This window comes from Halichoerus grypus, chromosome 7, assembly GCF_964656455.1.
Source record: "Halichoerus grypus chromosome 7, mHalGry1.hap1.1, whole genome shotgun sequence".
Taxonomy (NCBI): Eukaryota; Metazoa; Chordata; class Mammalia; order Carnivora; family Phocidae; genus Halichoerus; species Halichoerus grypus.
The window spans coordinates 60,408,177-60,422,670 of record NC_135718.1 but is presented as its reverse complement, the minus strand read 5'-3'; the positions used below and the strand labels follow the sequence as shown (position 1 = coordinate 60,422,670).

At 34.9% G+C, this 14,494-nt stretch overlaps 1 pseudogene; it reads right to left on the bottom strand.

The window, feature by feature from the left end:
* Positions 1-11,116: 11,116 nt before the first annotated feature.
* On the bottom strand, positions 11,117-11,629 carry LOC118549025 (large ribosomal subunit protein eL21 pseudogene; annotated as a pseudogene).
* Positions 11,630-14,494: the final 2,865 nt, after the last annotated feature.

The following is a 14,494-nucleotide window of genomic DNA, read 5'->3' as shown; positions in this document are numbered from 1 at the left end:
GGTTTATGATCTGTTTTGAGTCAATTTTTGTGAAGATTATTATAAATTCTTTTTTTTTCTTTTTCTCTTTTTTTCTTTCTTTTCTTTTCTTTTCTTTCTTTCTTTCGTATGTGGGTGTCCATTTGTTTCAGCACCATCTGTTGAAAAGACTGTCTTTGCTCCAAGCATTGTATTGCTTTTGCTCCTTTGTCAAAGATCAGTTGAGTGTATTTGGGGGGTCTGTTTCTGGGCTCTCTGTTCTGTTCCATTGATCTATTTGTCTATTCTTTCACCAGTGCCATACTGTCTTGATTACTGTAGCTTTATGGGGAGTCTTGAAATCAGGTAGCCTTAGTTCTCCAACTTTGTTCTACTTCAGTACTGGTGTGTCTATTCTGAGTCTTTTGCCTTTCATATTAGCTTTAGAATAAGTTTGTTGATATTCATAAAATATGCTGGGATTTTGATTGGGATTGCATTGAATCTACAGATTAAGTTGGGAAGAACTGATATCTTGACTATATTGAATCTTCCTATCCATGGATGTGGAATACTTTACATTTATTTAGTTCTCCTTTTATTTCATTCGTTAGAGTTTTGTAGTTCTCCTCATATAGACCTTGTATATATTTTGCTAGATTTATAACTCATTTTTTGACTGCAAATTTAAATGGTATTATGTTTTTAATTTCAAATTCCCCTTGTTCATTTTTTTTTTTTTTTTTTTTTTAAAGATTTTATTTATTTATTTGAGAGAGAGAGAATGAGAGACAGAGAGCATGAGAGGGAGGAGGGTCAGAGGGAGAAGCAGACTCCCTGCCGAGCAGGGAGCCCGATGCGGGACTCGATCCCGGGACTCCAGGATCATGACCTGAGCCGAAGGCAGTCGCTTAACCAACTGAGCCACCCAGGCGCCCTCCCCTTGTTCATTTTTGACATAGGAAAGCAATTGACTTTTGTATATTACCCTTTTATCTTGCCTTCTCACTATAATTACTTATTCGTTCTAGGAATAATGCCTCCATCCTCAAATAACCTTCAAATGTCTGATTTTTGATTAGTCAAACCAGGTATACAGAAATCCCATCAAATAACTGAACCAAGTACCTAGAGAAAATTACTTTTAAGCCTTTGTTGAATGCCTCTCTTAGTGACTGTTGAATGCCTCTTAGTGACACTGTAGATTTGGGTGGAGGAGATCCTGTGGGCCACATGCCCTATATCACAGTGACCTTGCTACCAATAATGTGATGTAATATTCCAAACATCCCATAGAAGAAAAACAATAATGATGGCAATATATACATATCAAGTTGCTGGTCAAAATGGAATATCACCATTCCAAGGAGAGAATAACCACTACTCATTTAGATTATGCTTTCATGGGGTTTTAAAATTTACTTAAAAATGAGTCAAGTCTCTGGCTCCTATATATTCAGGACTATTCCTGATACTTTGAAGGAAATAGACAAAGTATAGGACATGAATCCTGAACTTAAAAGCTTGCAATTTTCTAAGGTTAATTATTTTGAAATAATAAAGAACCCCTAAAATATGTAATACTGACCATGAGGGAGCTTAAGAAATAAAAATAAATGATATGACTTCATGGTTGAACACTATTTGAAAAGGTCAAGTATACATTTGTAATAATACCCAAGTAAGCTCTTGTTATTGTAATTGTGAAGCATTGGAATATACTTAGAATATGTCTAGACTAAGGTAACCTTTGGGGAGTGGTCTGTTTCCCAAAGGTGACTATGTAATGTTAATTTTTATAATTCGAAATAAGTTGAATTAACCAAAACCTTCATTTTCTGTGTATTTTAGGAGAGAAGCACACATTCTGAGATATAGCAGAGGGGACTGTGTGTAGTAAATCTTACGAGTTTATCCTTCACTTCATGCACTAAAGGAGATGGCTTGACTGACATTAGGATACATTCATAAAATTAAATCATGTGCCATTGGTCTATCCTTATTATTTGTCTTTTCAAACTTGAACCTCCTTTCTTAAGCCTAACAGGCCCTAAATCCTTGCCCTCTATTATATTTCTTTGATCATTATGTTAAGCAAACTTGTCTTACATTTCATACTGATTTTTCTCATAGCCAGGTTAAAAGTAAAAGTACTCTGTCAGTAGTACACACATTTCCAACTACCTGGGGATTTCATATTAGGAATGCAGAATAACTAAGAGCTTATAGCATTTTACAGTTTTCACTTTTTTTTTTGTAATTTATTTTTTATTAGTTTCAGAGGTAGAATTTAGTGGTTCATCAGTTGCATATAACACCTAGTGCTCATTACATCAAGTGCCCTCCTTAATGTCTGTCACTCAACTACCCCTTCCCCCCACCCACTGCCCCTCCAGCAACCCTCAGTTTGTTCCTAGAGTTCAGTGTCTTTTATGGTTTTAAAGACATAACCCTGTTACATTCCCCAACCTTTCAAATAATTGCAATGATTTAAAGATTTGTTTTACTTCATTGTATTTAAATTATTTTCTTGCTGTATCTCTTTTATCATGAAAAATATTCTGAAACAAATCAGGTGAGCAGTGTGAGTCCCACACTAATTAATTAAACAATTACACCAGAACTGTTGTCAGCTAAAATCATGAGCATTAATATTACGAGATGCACCAGGCAATTCATCAGGATAGAAATTTGGAAGAGTGTCTGGGTCCTTTTAACTGCTAGAAGCCAGAGAGATCCAAGACTGGGGTTGCAAAAGGTGAATAGAAATGATTTGTTAGTAGAGATATAAACAGATGGTCCCCTAGACAGCCATGAGTTTCAGCCTTCTGCCTCCAAATTGAAGAGCTCTTCAATCATTTCAGGCAGGTGATTATATCCTTAAAAGTTCCCATGGACTAAGATATCCCAGTTTCCCTTTATAGACCTAATGTTGCTATGAGAGAAAGTCTCTCTTGGGAATTAGGAGTTTTGCGAACTGGAAGTGTGGCTTTCTCTTCCTTGATCGTCAGGTTTAATAAGTGACAGGCACTGTTTTGGGTTTTTGGGATAAAGTAGAACAAAAAGAAGAAGATACTTGCATTGTAAACTTCTACTCTAATGGGGTAAGATAGAAACTAAAGACAAACAAATAAAAGAATTTCAAATTGTGATGATTGGTATGAAGTAAAAATATGTCAGTGGGAATAGATACGCTTTAGAGAAGTTGGTTAGGCATGACTCTGTGAAGAAGGGACATTGGACTTTACCTGAATGAAGAGAAAAATTAAAGGGACTAGATGACATGGTGTGTTGGAAAGAGTGCCAGAGGTGTGACCTTGGATAAGCTTGTTAACCTCCACAGACACCATTTCCTGGTTCTGTTGGCCAGCATATATTTTTGTTAAATTCTAATCAAAATTTATTCTCATTGGGCAAAATTTATCCTTATTTCCCAAGAGTTCCCAAATTCCTGAGTGTTTCTAAACTGGACTGTTGTTTGACACCTCTAGAGGGATGTTGGAATCATGGTGAGTCCTCATTGGTAAAGATCTCAGAAAACAGCTTGGGAGAGCCGGCAGGCCTGGCTTCTCATCCATGCTCATTGTTTCCACCTACAGCAGTTAACACTCTCAAAATAAGGTAGCCTAATGCTTAAGGGGCATTTTTCAACCCAACCAGGTTGTAGTTGACAATCTGATAGGTTACTTCCCTGTGCACCCATATAGTGATGGACTGTCATACCCAGAGCCAGATGGGGACAGATGGCAAACCCATCTCTTCACTGAGGTTGGTGAAATGGTGAAGATGACAGGTATTCACTAGGGGTATGAAACAGGCTTAATTCCTGGAACATGGGGCATCAGAGCCCTAAGATCAGGTTTCTGCATCTAGGGTGGTTGAGAAGCTGGTCATTAGGTAGAATCAGCTTGTGGAATAAAGCTTCAAGCAGCACATGTCTGTAACACAGGTACATTTCACTCACTGAGGTGCACTATGCCTACGCTACAGTCTCTTTCTTACTGCTATCTTTTAAAGATATTCTTCCTAAGTTGATTCATGGGAATTAAGTTTGAAAGATAAAAATAGTGTTCTGGGTAAAAACAAAGGGAGGAGGGGCTTAGCTGATGCTAAATGATGCCTCTTTTTGGAGGAGAGGCTAAATACTCAAGAGAAATCCTGTAATTAAGAAATCTATTTAAGTTTGTTTTACCAACCAGCTTCAAGCTTAGTCGACTATGTAAACTTATTTTTTTCCTCACAGAACATCTATTAGTATCTTGTTGAAAACAGCCTGATTTAGAAACATTGCTACAGAGAGAATATTTAAAAGGTTGCATGGTGAAAAGCCGACTGGTTGGCTGGGGATGATTGCCTGCAATGAGGCTTTTGTTTAGAAAAAGGCAGAGCAAGCACACTGATGTTGAAATGGTTTTATCAAATGCTTCAGTAAGATATTTTCTAAGACAGGAGTAGGACTGAGATTCTGAAGGAAACCTTATATGCAACTCCCTGGTAAGGCCTTTTCAAAATGTTTGCTCAGTCTCAGAATGACCACGTAATCTTTAAGAACAAGGTGTGCAATTAGAAGCTTATAATTACTCTTTCTTAAGTTTCTTAATCTTTAGTGCCAGAATTTGATGACAGGAGGAGTTCTCAAAGCAGTAGGAAGTGGTTCTAGTTTGCTGCTGTTGTATTAGAAAATCAATTCATCCTTAATGGTTTGCAAGTGATTTTGACTTCTAAAATGCTTCAAATTTAGACTTCTAAATTGGAAATTCTGAAATCTTTATACCAGGTCATAATGCAGGAAATTGCTCTTCTTTAATTGCTAGGCTAACCCCTTCCTTTTTTTTTTTTTCTTTTCTTTTTTGGTTTGGTTTCCTAAATGAAAAAATGTGCTTCTGGGAAATAGATACTCAAATTACATAATTCAGATTCCTGCACACCCTAGTCTCTGTTGTTTTGTTTTTGTCATTGCTTTCTTTATGCACTTTGAAACGTGGCTCTGAGATTGGTCTCCATCGTTGCTCTTATCTCTGTGTTCTGAACAGTTACTCGTGATAGTTGCTTAGATACCATTGATCAAAGGACGTCTGGCCTTCAACATGACTAAGATTGATATTAGCTCTAATGGAGAGTAGATCTTAGGGCCAGGGTAAGACCATTTCTTTTCAGCCTTTTAGTTTTAAATATGATTCATGAATATTTTTTTTTGCCAGTAGGTAAAATCAGTTAATGGCTGAAGAAATTGGTAAAGCTAGAGTGACAGCAGAGGGACAAGGAAGTTAAAATGAATTGCTCCGCATTCATTCAGATTACAAAATTTCAAGTAGCAGTGTAAAATTATTTAGGTCCCCCTTTGCCCAATTTTATCCTTGGCTCAGGTTTCTGCATTTAGCACCTAGGATTAGAGAAGAAGGAAGAGGTACGCAATATCCGCACATCTTTATAAAGATCTGGTAATACCTTGGAGAGCTGATACGAGAAAGCAAATTGTAGTAATCTGTTCAAATACTGTCCCGACTCTGTTATTTTGATATTTACTAATATGCATTTTCTCACCTAGTATTGATGATCTGTCATTATCTAGTTTTAAAGATTATTGTAAATAGTAATCAAATTTCTATCCCCCTTTTCTGCTGTTGGCCTTCTCTTGCTTCTTTCCCCCACATTCAAAATTGCCTTCAGCTTCAGAAAATGTTAGTTCTGTTTCCTTGGTCTTCCTTTCCTGTTAACTTGAAATCTCTCCTTCTATACTCTCTGGTTTAAGGATAATAGATAATTTGGTTTTTGTTAAATGATTCTGAGGCCCAACCTGGGAATTTTCCTTCAAAATGAGCAATCCTCTGTCCTGAGTTATAGACTGTAGGTTGTAAATGCCTCGTGAGGCTTTTACCCTCTGTCCCATCCCCAACCTGGTGCCAGACCCATTTTTTTGTTTGTTTGTTTGTTTTTAGCATCTTAGGAAAATCAGAAACATAGCCAAAGATAGCTGGCCCCAAAGAAGTTGAATTTAGGCATTAGTTCACCATCAAACTATCAGGGTTTGTTTGTTTTCTTGTGTGTGTGTGTGTGTGTGTGTGTGTGTTTTGTTTGTTTTTGAGTTTTTGTTAACATTCCTCTTACTGTTTCAAAAACCACTTGGTATCAGAGGTCTGCTTTTGAAAGGTCATAGAGAACTCTCTGAAGACCAGAAGCACTAGGGCAATGCAGCATCACATTGTGTTTAGACTGAGAATTTCTGAACACTTGAGGATTGTCGCTTTATTTTGCCACTCCGCACCCTCTGTAAACTATTTTTGCAAACTAAAATGTACTTTTTCTAGTTTCCCCACATTAGCTGAGGGACAAGGTAAGAAAGAGTTTTGTGAATCTCACATTTTATTTTGTGTAAGGGTGCTGTTTGGGATGTGGGTTATTACATTGCATAGCCAACTCTACAAGGAATCTCTGGAGATAATCCTGCTTGACGTTATCTGCCAGAATCATCATGGGGCTCCTGAAAAATTGTACAGTTTCTATCAGATAGATACTGGGAATTGTGTGACTGACCACAAAGTTTCCCTTTTAGAGTTGATTACTGAAAAGCTCAGTCAACCTTATCACTTTCTTTGGCAAGCGTGTTGGTTTTATAGTATCTATTTTACAATTAAACTTATTTCTAACTCAGATTTACACATTTATCCTTGTTTTACATTCCTTTTAATTTACTTTCCCCCCTTATGTTATCTTTCCCAGTTCATGTGAGGAGTCTTAAATTCTTTATGGAATAATATAGAGAATAAATAAGGAAATAACTAAGAGCTACTCCACATTTCAACTCTCCTCTAGTTTAGGATTTATTGTAGTAAAGAATGAATTTTGTCTGCCCAGTTACTTTTTTCTCCTTTTATCTTCCACTCCTTTAGCTGGATTTCTTAGTGCCCGGCCTTTAATCTTTCTCTGCACTGTTTATCATTTTTGATGTTACAACATTATTGTTGTTGTTGTTATTATTATTTTGAGAGTCCAGTACTGACAAGGACACATCATCTATTTCCACTTCAAAAACAGTTCCTGTTCAAAAAGACCATAGATAAATATAACTCTCAAGTAAGCTAATAGAATAGTCTTGTAACTTTTAGAAAGAGCGAAAACCGCGTGCATCCCATGCTTTCTCAGGCATATGGTGACAAATAAGATAAGACAGACTGCATTTTGAAACTGTGAGTGGTGAGGCTCCTCGTACTGATTAAGTATCAGTAATCCCGTTGGCTTTATTAACCCTATCTGAAAGTACACTTTGAAATGCTGAAGCTAGGTTTATAAAATTGCACTCTGAGTACCACTATGCCAAGCAATTTATCACAGTGTGTCATGGTGTACATCTTTACCTGAAGTTAAAAAAAAAAAAACCTCTCAACTTCAAATTGGGATTGATTTTTTATGCCAACAATATTATTCTCTGGCTCTCAGCTGGCATTGGACTAACAGGCAGCAAGATGATGGATAGGGCTGATGTTGGGGGAATGCATTTGGAAACTGTGATCTGGGAAATACCCATAAGCAGGCCTGTGGGTAAAAATATTTTTAAATATCCTTCTCTCTACTTGACAGTCATTAGAGGTATTTCACCCCTTCAAAGAAGATATGTAGTTCAAAGAATATGTGAACCATAGAAAATTCAGTAGCAAATGAACTCCAAGATGTAATGAGAGTTTAGTGGAGAGAAATAGCTTATTTTGTGATTACTTTACTCAACTAATTTTCCAAACTAGAAATCTTTGATTATCCTTAATTCTTCCCCCTCACTCCCAACCTACAACCATTGTTTAACACTGTTCATTTTGCCTCCTTATGTCTTTGAATCTATCCAGCTTCTTTGACTCAACTACCATTCCCTTCATTCAGGAAATAGGTTTGTGCTTTGCTTACCCTCCTGACTCTAATCCAGCTTCTACTCTTGAACAAAGCAGCTACTGGGGCTAGCAGTAATTGAGTCTTGGCCCCTAGAAGGGAATCCAGACAAAGATAGCTGGAATTGTTTTTCTCCTTCATGGGCCAAAATCATTGAATTCCAGGAAGAAGATCTGAATGTAGCAGATCTTGACTCTTGATCAAGGTTAATATCAGCCCTATATGAACTTGCCTGATTTCTTTAGTCCTTGGTAAATCCAGGAGGAGATGAATGGGTGAGCCAGGTTTTCCCATTCTTGAGGTGGGACTATGCAAGGAAACTGGGGAGCAAGTTGACTCCCTCATGTTATCAACTGAGTGACTGGCAGCCATCTGCTATGCTACTGTTGGCCCAAGGAATATGGAAGATTTTACCTTTTGCTACTTATAGGCTTGTTGCTAGTTAGGGTGCTCCAACTACCATACCTGAATACCAGTGAGCTGACAAAGAAGAAGATAACAAATTTAGGGGCTCAGCAGCCAGAGAGAGGAATATCAAATAGATCTGCTAAAAGAGACTATTAACAATTTAACAAGAGAAATCATAAACACACTTAAGGAGATTGGGGTATAGCAAAACCCCCCAATTCTTTACATTTAAAACATTGGTTTATTTTAGAATCAATTTTTAATTGTATCTCAAATTAATACCTTGGAAGATGAGGGAAAAGAAATATTTCAAAAAACCATGATGAAAGCAAAGACCTAGATGATGCATCTAGAACAAACGTGAGTAACCACTGTTTCAGAAAAAGAAAAAGGATCATACGAAGGAGAGGCAGTTATTTAAACAAATAATAGGGGGGAAAGTCCTCATACTGGATAAATACTTGAATTGCAGATTGAGAGAATGTACCAATTTGGGCAGATTTGATAAGAACAGATATATTTTTGGACATAAGTTGGCAGAATTCTGAATTCTAAGAATACATAGAAACCTCTTAAGCATGCAAACAAAGAATAAATACCTATGGGATATAGAGAAAACATTTTTATGTTTATGCACAGTTAGAGCTGTCTGAATAAACTTTTTTGAAATGTGGGACCTGCCCTAAAAAAAGCCTAAACGTACTGCATGGAGCACTGGGTGTTATATGAAAACAATGAATCGTGGATCACTACATCAAAAACTAATGATGTATTATTTGGTGACTAACATAACATAATAAAATAAAATTTAATTAAAAAAAAGAAAATTAAAAAAAAAGGTTAATTTATAACTAGTTAGATAGTAAAACTCCAGAAATATTTACCTCTGCAGAGGTAGGAGGCATGTACTTATATTTCAAGGGGAAATGACACCAGGAGCCAGGAGAAACCCATAGGTTGCAAAGCTAGAGGCTCTGGTCTTATCTTTTCCCTGGAGAAATTTATTTACATTCCAAAGGGTTAGAGTAAGAACTCAGAATCTTTCATTACTTTTCCAAGGAGACAGTCTCAGAAGGAGAAAGTAGACTTTGCCTCTTTCTCCTGTGTAATGTAGAAATCCATATTTTCAATAGTCTTCACTACAATGGAGACACTGTATGTATAGGTGACATTTAACTTTTATAGAGGGAAATTGGAGCACATAGCAGCTGGCACATTATTTACTTTAAATAAATTAATAATCTACTCTACCCCCAGAAACCTCTTGTCTGCATTCAGGATAATATATATATGCATTAAAAAAATTAACAGTACCAACAAAAGAAGATAATTTAACTAGCTTCAGATTTTCCATCTGAAATATTGGAAGCTACAAAATAATAGATTAACCATCTTCTAGTATCTTAAGAACCTGTTACCCGGGGAGATACAATTCACTTTAAGGGTGATAGAAAACTATTTATGGATATATAAGAATTGAGAAAATACATGATCCATTTACCCCTCAGAGGAAAATATTCAAAAAGGGATTTAACAACAATAACAACACAACAACAAGCAAATTAGAACATAAATTTCAAGATGGGGGGAAGGACAGTGAAGGAAGTAAGTGGTGAGCAATGATACTTTCAGTTAACATACACATATATACATTTATAGTTAATAGTTGTATCTAATTTGATAAAACCTAGACTTTTTTGTGAATGGGTGATATAATGTTAAACAAGAATTCTTTAAACAGGAGAGACATACTTCAAGGGTAATTCTAGAAAAAAAAAAGTATATGTGGTGCATGGGGAAAGGTAAGAAGCCTATAAAAGGAATGTAATAGTAAAACAGAACTCCCCATTTACAGAGGACAAGCTAGAATAAATAGCTCTGGGATGAATAAAAACTTGGTTAACCGAAAGCAAACATAAAGAACAAGAAAGTAAAATAATATATTAACAGAAAGATGAAAAAAATGGAATTGAGTATATTAGCCATTATACTAAATCTTAATGGGTTAAATTCTACCATTAAAAGACATTCTGTCAAATTAATTTTAAAAATAAAACTGGAATATGTAGCAATAAAGTGAAAATCAGGTTGATCAAATCAAAAATAAAACAGACAAAACAAGCAAAATGTCTTAATGTAAAGATGGAAAGATTGGAATTTACTGCATCTGCCATTGTCCTAAAGTGATTGTATTAAATTCAGTGGTAAAACAACATTCTGTCAGATTGACTTGAAAAGTAAAACCAGAATAAAGATTAACGGGAGTGACTAGCAGCTTGATCAAACCAAATTAAAAAGAGAAAATAACAAATGAAAATAAATAATAGACATAAAAATGGATAGAAAAGAATCAAATATATCAATATCAACAACTACACTAAATATGATGAACTGAATTTTGCCATTAAAAGATACAGTCTGACTTATTAAAAAAACCCAGCAATACGCTATTTACCAAAAATATTAAAGCAAAATAATAAAGGTATGAAATTAAAGAATAAACAAAGAGATAAAACAAATATAAACTAAAAATGAAAAGAAGTAGCAATATAACTGCAAGATAGGGCTGAAATGTGTAAACGTGGTAAGGAGAGACATTATAATGATAAAAGGTACAGGTTATGAAAAAGGTAGACTCAAGGTAAATCTGTTTGCACCAAGCAATATAAAAGCTTAAATATGAAGGAAAAACCTTTAGAAACAGAAGGACTGCTTGTTAAACATATCACAACAGAGGAACACATCAATATATCATTTTCAGAATTTAGAGGTTCTGTAGAAAAATGTAATGCCTTTAGGGCTTGCAAAAACAGTCAGTAAACTGAATTTACTTTTCTCTCTCTCTCTCTCTTTTTTTTTTTTTTACAGTCTTGAGGTCTTTTATTTTCTTTACATTATCATGCCATGAGTTCATAGGGAATGGGTTCCAGCAGTTCGGGCTCCTTTCCATTGGTTCTTACAATGTGTGCTTCTCTGAGGGGCAGGCTGGCACTTCAGTTGAACCCAAGTACCTTTCTCTTTGGCTTCCTTCTTTTTCTGATCGTTTTCCTTCACACGCTTCAAAAAGCTATCTCGGCTCTTTGAGCGTTTAATATGCTCAATGTGTACATTAATTCTCTTGGCAAGAATCTTGCCCTTAACTTGTTTGTTTACAACAGTGCCAGCAGCATGCTGAGTAACATTGTAGACTCTTCCAGTTCTGCCATAGTAACATTTGTGGGGCATTCCTTTTTGAACAGTGTCCATTCCCTTGATGTCCACAATATCACCTTTCTTATAGATTCGCATGTATGTGGCCAAAGGAACAACTCCATGTTTTCTAAAAGGCCTGGAGAACATATAGCAGGTACCTCTCCTCTTTCCCTTTGTGTTGGTCATTTTGGCGAATTACAGGAAGATGGCGGTTCCGGCTGAAAGTAAGGCCTGAATTTACTTATTATTAATTAATAAGAACTGAATTATTTATTATTTATAGGCGTATGTATAGAATCTTATTGTCTCTTAAAAGGAATCGGCTCAACAGACTTTAAAAGTAGAAATTTTATAGGCTATATTTTTTTAACACAATCCAATAAAATTGGAAATAAGTAATAGAAAGGTGACTACAAATACCTTAACAACTTGGAAATTAAGAAGTACATTTCAATATGACTCTTGGTTCAAGGAGGAAATTAAAACTGAACTCACAAACTACCTAGAAAGTAAAAAGAAGTCAAATCCTTCATAGTAAAATCTTTCAGATACAAAAAAGTTATTATCTGAAAAACACAGTTTTAAATATCTCATTTTTAAAGAAAAAAGAAATAATACAGGAACTTAGTTTAAAGAAATTATGATAAAACCATTAACAAGCTAAAAGAATAAGGGAGAAAGGAATTTTTAAACAAAAGTTAGCCTAAAGTTACAAAAATATGAAATAATTCTCTCAAAAGTGTTGAAAGGATGATCCTGGTGCTTTTTTTGGGGGGGAGGGTTTGTTTTTGGAAAACCAATTAAAAAAAATGCCCTTTGGGTATAGCTAAGAAAAAGGAGAGGGAGCAAAAATATATATAAGAATAGAAATAAAAAAGAGATGTAATTATCATTACTGCGAGAGATTAAAAGAATAATAAGCAAATGTTATTACAACTCTCTGGCAGCAAATTTGAAAACCTAGAGGAAATATTTCTAGGGAAATTGGTTATTGGATTTGGTGAAAAATAGACCCTTACCACCCAAACATAAAATCAGTCAACATCATACACACACCTCAAATTTAAAATATTTAGAAGAAAATAATGAAAGAGTATTTTTACCACTTTGGGGGTAGAAAAAGATTTCTTTAACATGACAAAAATAGCAAACTTTAAAGAAAATGACTTATAAACTGAGTTATAATAAAATTTATAATTTTGGTTTCTCAAAGGATATGAAAAAGCATGCATATACAGGCCACAGATTGGGAGAGAGATTTGTGTTAATCATAAAGGATTAAGATCCACAATAAAGAGAAGCCTAAAAATCAGTAAGATTTACATAAATGACACAGTAGAGAATCTAGAAGCAAATTGTGTGATCAAATTACAGAAGAAGTAACCTCTAGTGGCTATCAAACATATGAAAAATGCTTGACCTCATTAGTACTTAGGGAAACGTTAATGAAAACTGCTATGAAATATCATTTCACACTCATCAAATTTTCCATAATATATAAAAATTTAACCATAACAAGTGTTTGTGAAAATGTGAAGCAAGAGAAACTCTTAGGTGGGAGTGCATATTGATAAACTATGTCATTTAGTAATTAAGCAATTTGTACAAACCCTAAATTCTATTAGTTCTATTGCTAGGCATATAATTTTGAAAATTTCTTAAACATACTCAGAAGGAGATGAACACAAGAATGATCATCGCAACATTGCTTATAATTACAGAAATTTGGAAACAATCAAGTGTTTCTTAAAAAGAAAAGGGTCGGAGTATGCTAAATTATACTATATTGCAGATAAAATTAATAAATTAGAACTACATAGTTAAAAATTGATGAATTGTCAAAAGCATAACCGAGTGCAAAAAACTGAAGTTCAAGAAAAAGATATATGTAGTATTAATACATTTATACAAAATTTTAAAGTATGAAAAACAATGCTTTACATAGCCTAAGAATAGATGTAATGATGAAAATATAAGGAAATGCATAGAAATGATACATACCAAATATAGGATAATGGTTAATTCTGGGAGTGAGGAAGGAAGATGTGATTGGAGAGAAGTACACCTCAGGCTTTAACTATATTGTTTGTATTTTATTTTTTAAGGTAGATGGTATGAATTTTTACTTTATTTTTGTACATATATATGTGTTTGAAATATTTCATAATACAATTTTAAAAGACAAATTTTACCATATACATTTTTAATTGCTTTATATATAAGGCAGAGATAACAAAGTCAATAAACTAGCAGTAGATTTTTTTTTATTATGTTATGTTAATCACCATACATTACATCATTAGTTTTTGATGTAGTGTCCATGATTCATTGTTTGCATATAACACCCAGTGCTCCATGCAGAACGTGCCCTCTTTAATACCCATCACCAGGCTATCCCGTCCTCTCACCCCCCTCCCCTCTAGAACCCTCAGTTTGTTTTTCAGAGTCCATAGTCTCTCATGGTTTGTCTCCCTCTCCGATTTCCCCCCTTCATTCTTCCCTTCCTGCTATCTTCTTCTTCTTCTTCTTCTTTTTTTTTTTTTAACATATAATGTATTATTTGTTTCAGAGGTACAGATCTGTGATTCAACAGTCTTGCACAATTCACAGCGCTGACCATAGCACATACCCTCCCCAATGTCTATCGCCCAGCCACCCCATCCCTCCCACCCCCCACCACTCCAGCAACCCTCAGTTTGTTTCCTGAGATTAAGAATTCCTCATATCAGTGAGGTCATATGATACATGTCTTTCTCTGATTGACTTATTTCGCTCAGCATAACACCCTCCAGTTCATTCACGTTGTTGCAAATGGCAAGATTTCATTTTTTTGATGGCAAAATAGCAGTAGATTTATAAAATATATTTGCAACACAGATGACAAGGGACTAACACATATTATATAGAAAGAGCCCTTACAAATTGACAATGAAAAGAAAAATGACCCAACAGAAAATTGGACAACAATAAATGAATAATCAATTAATGAAAAGCAATTCATCTAACTAACAAACATAAGAAAAGATGATCATACTCAAAATAGGTCAGGGAAATGTGC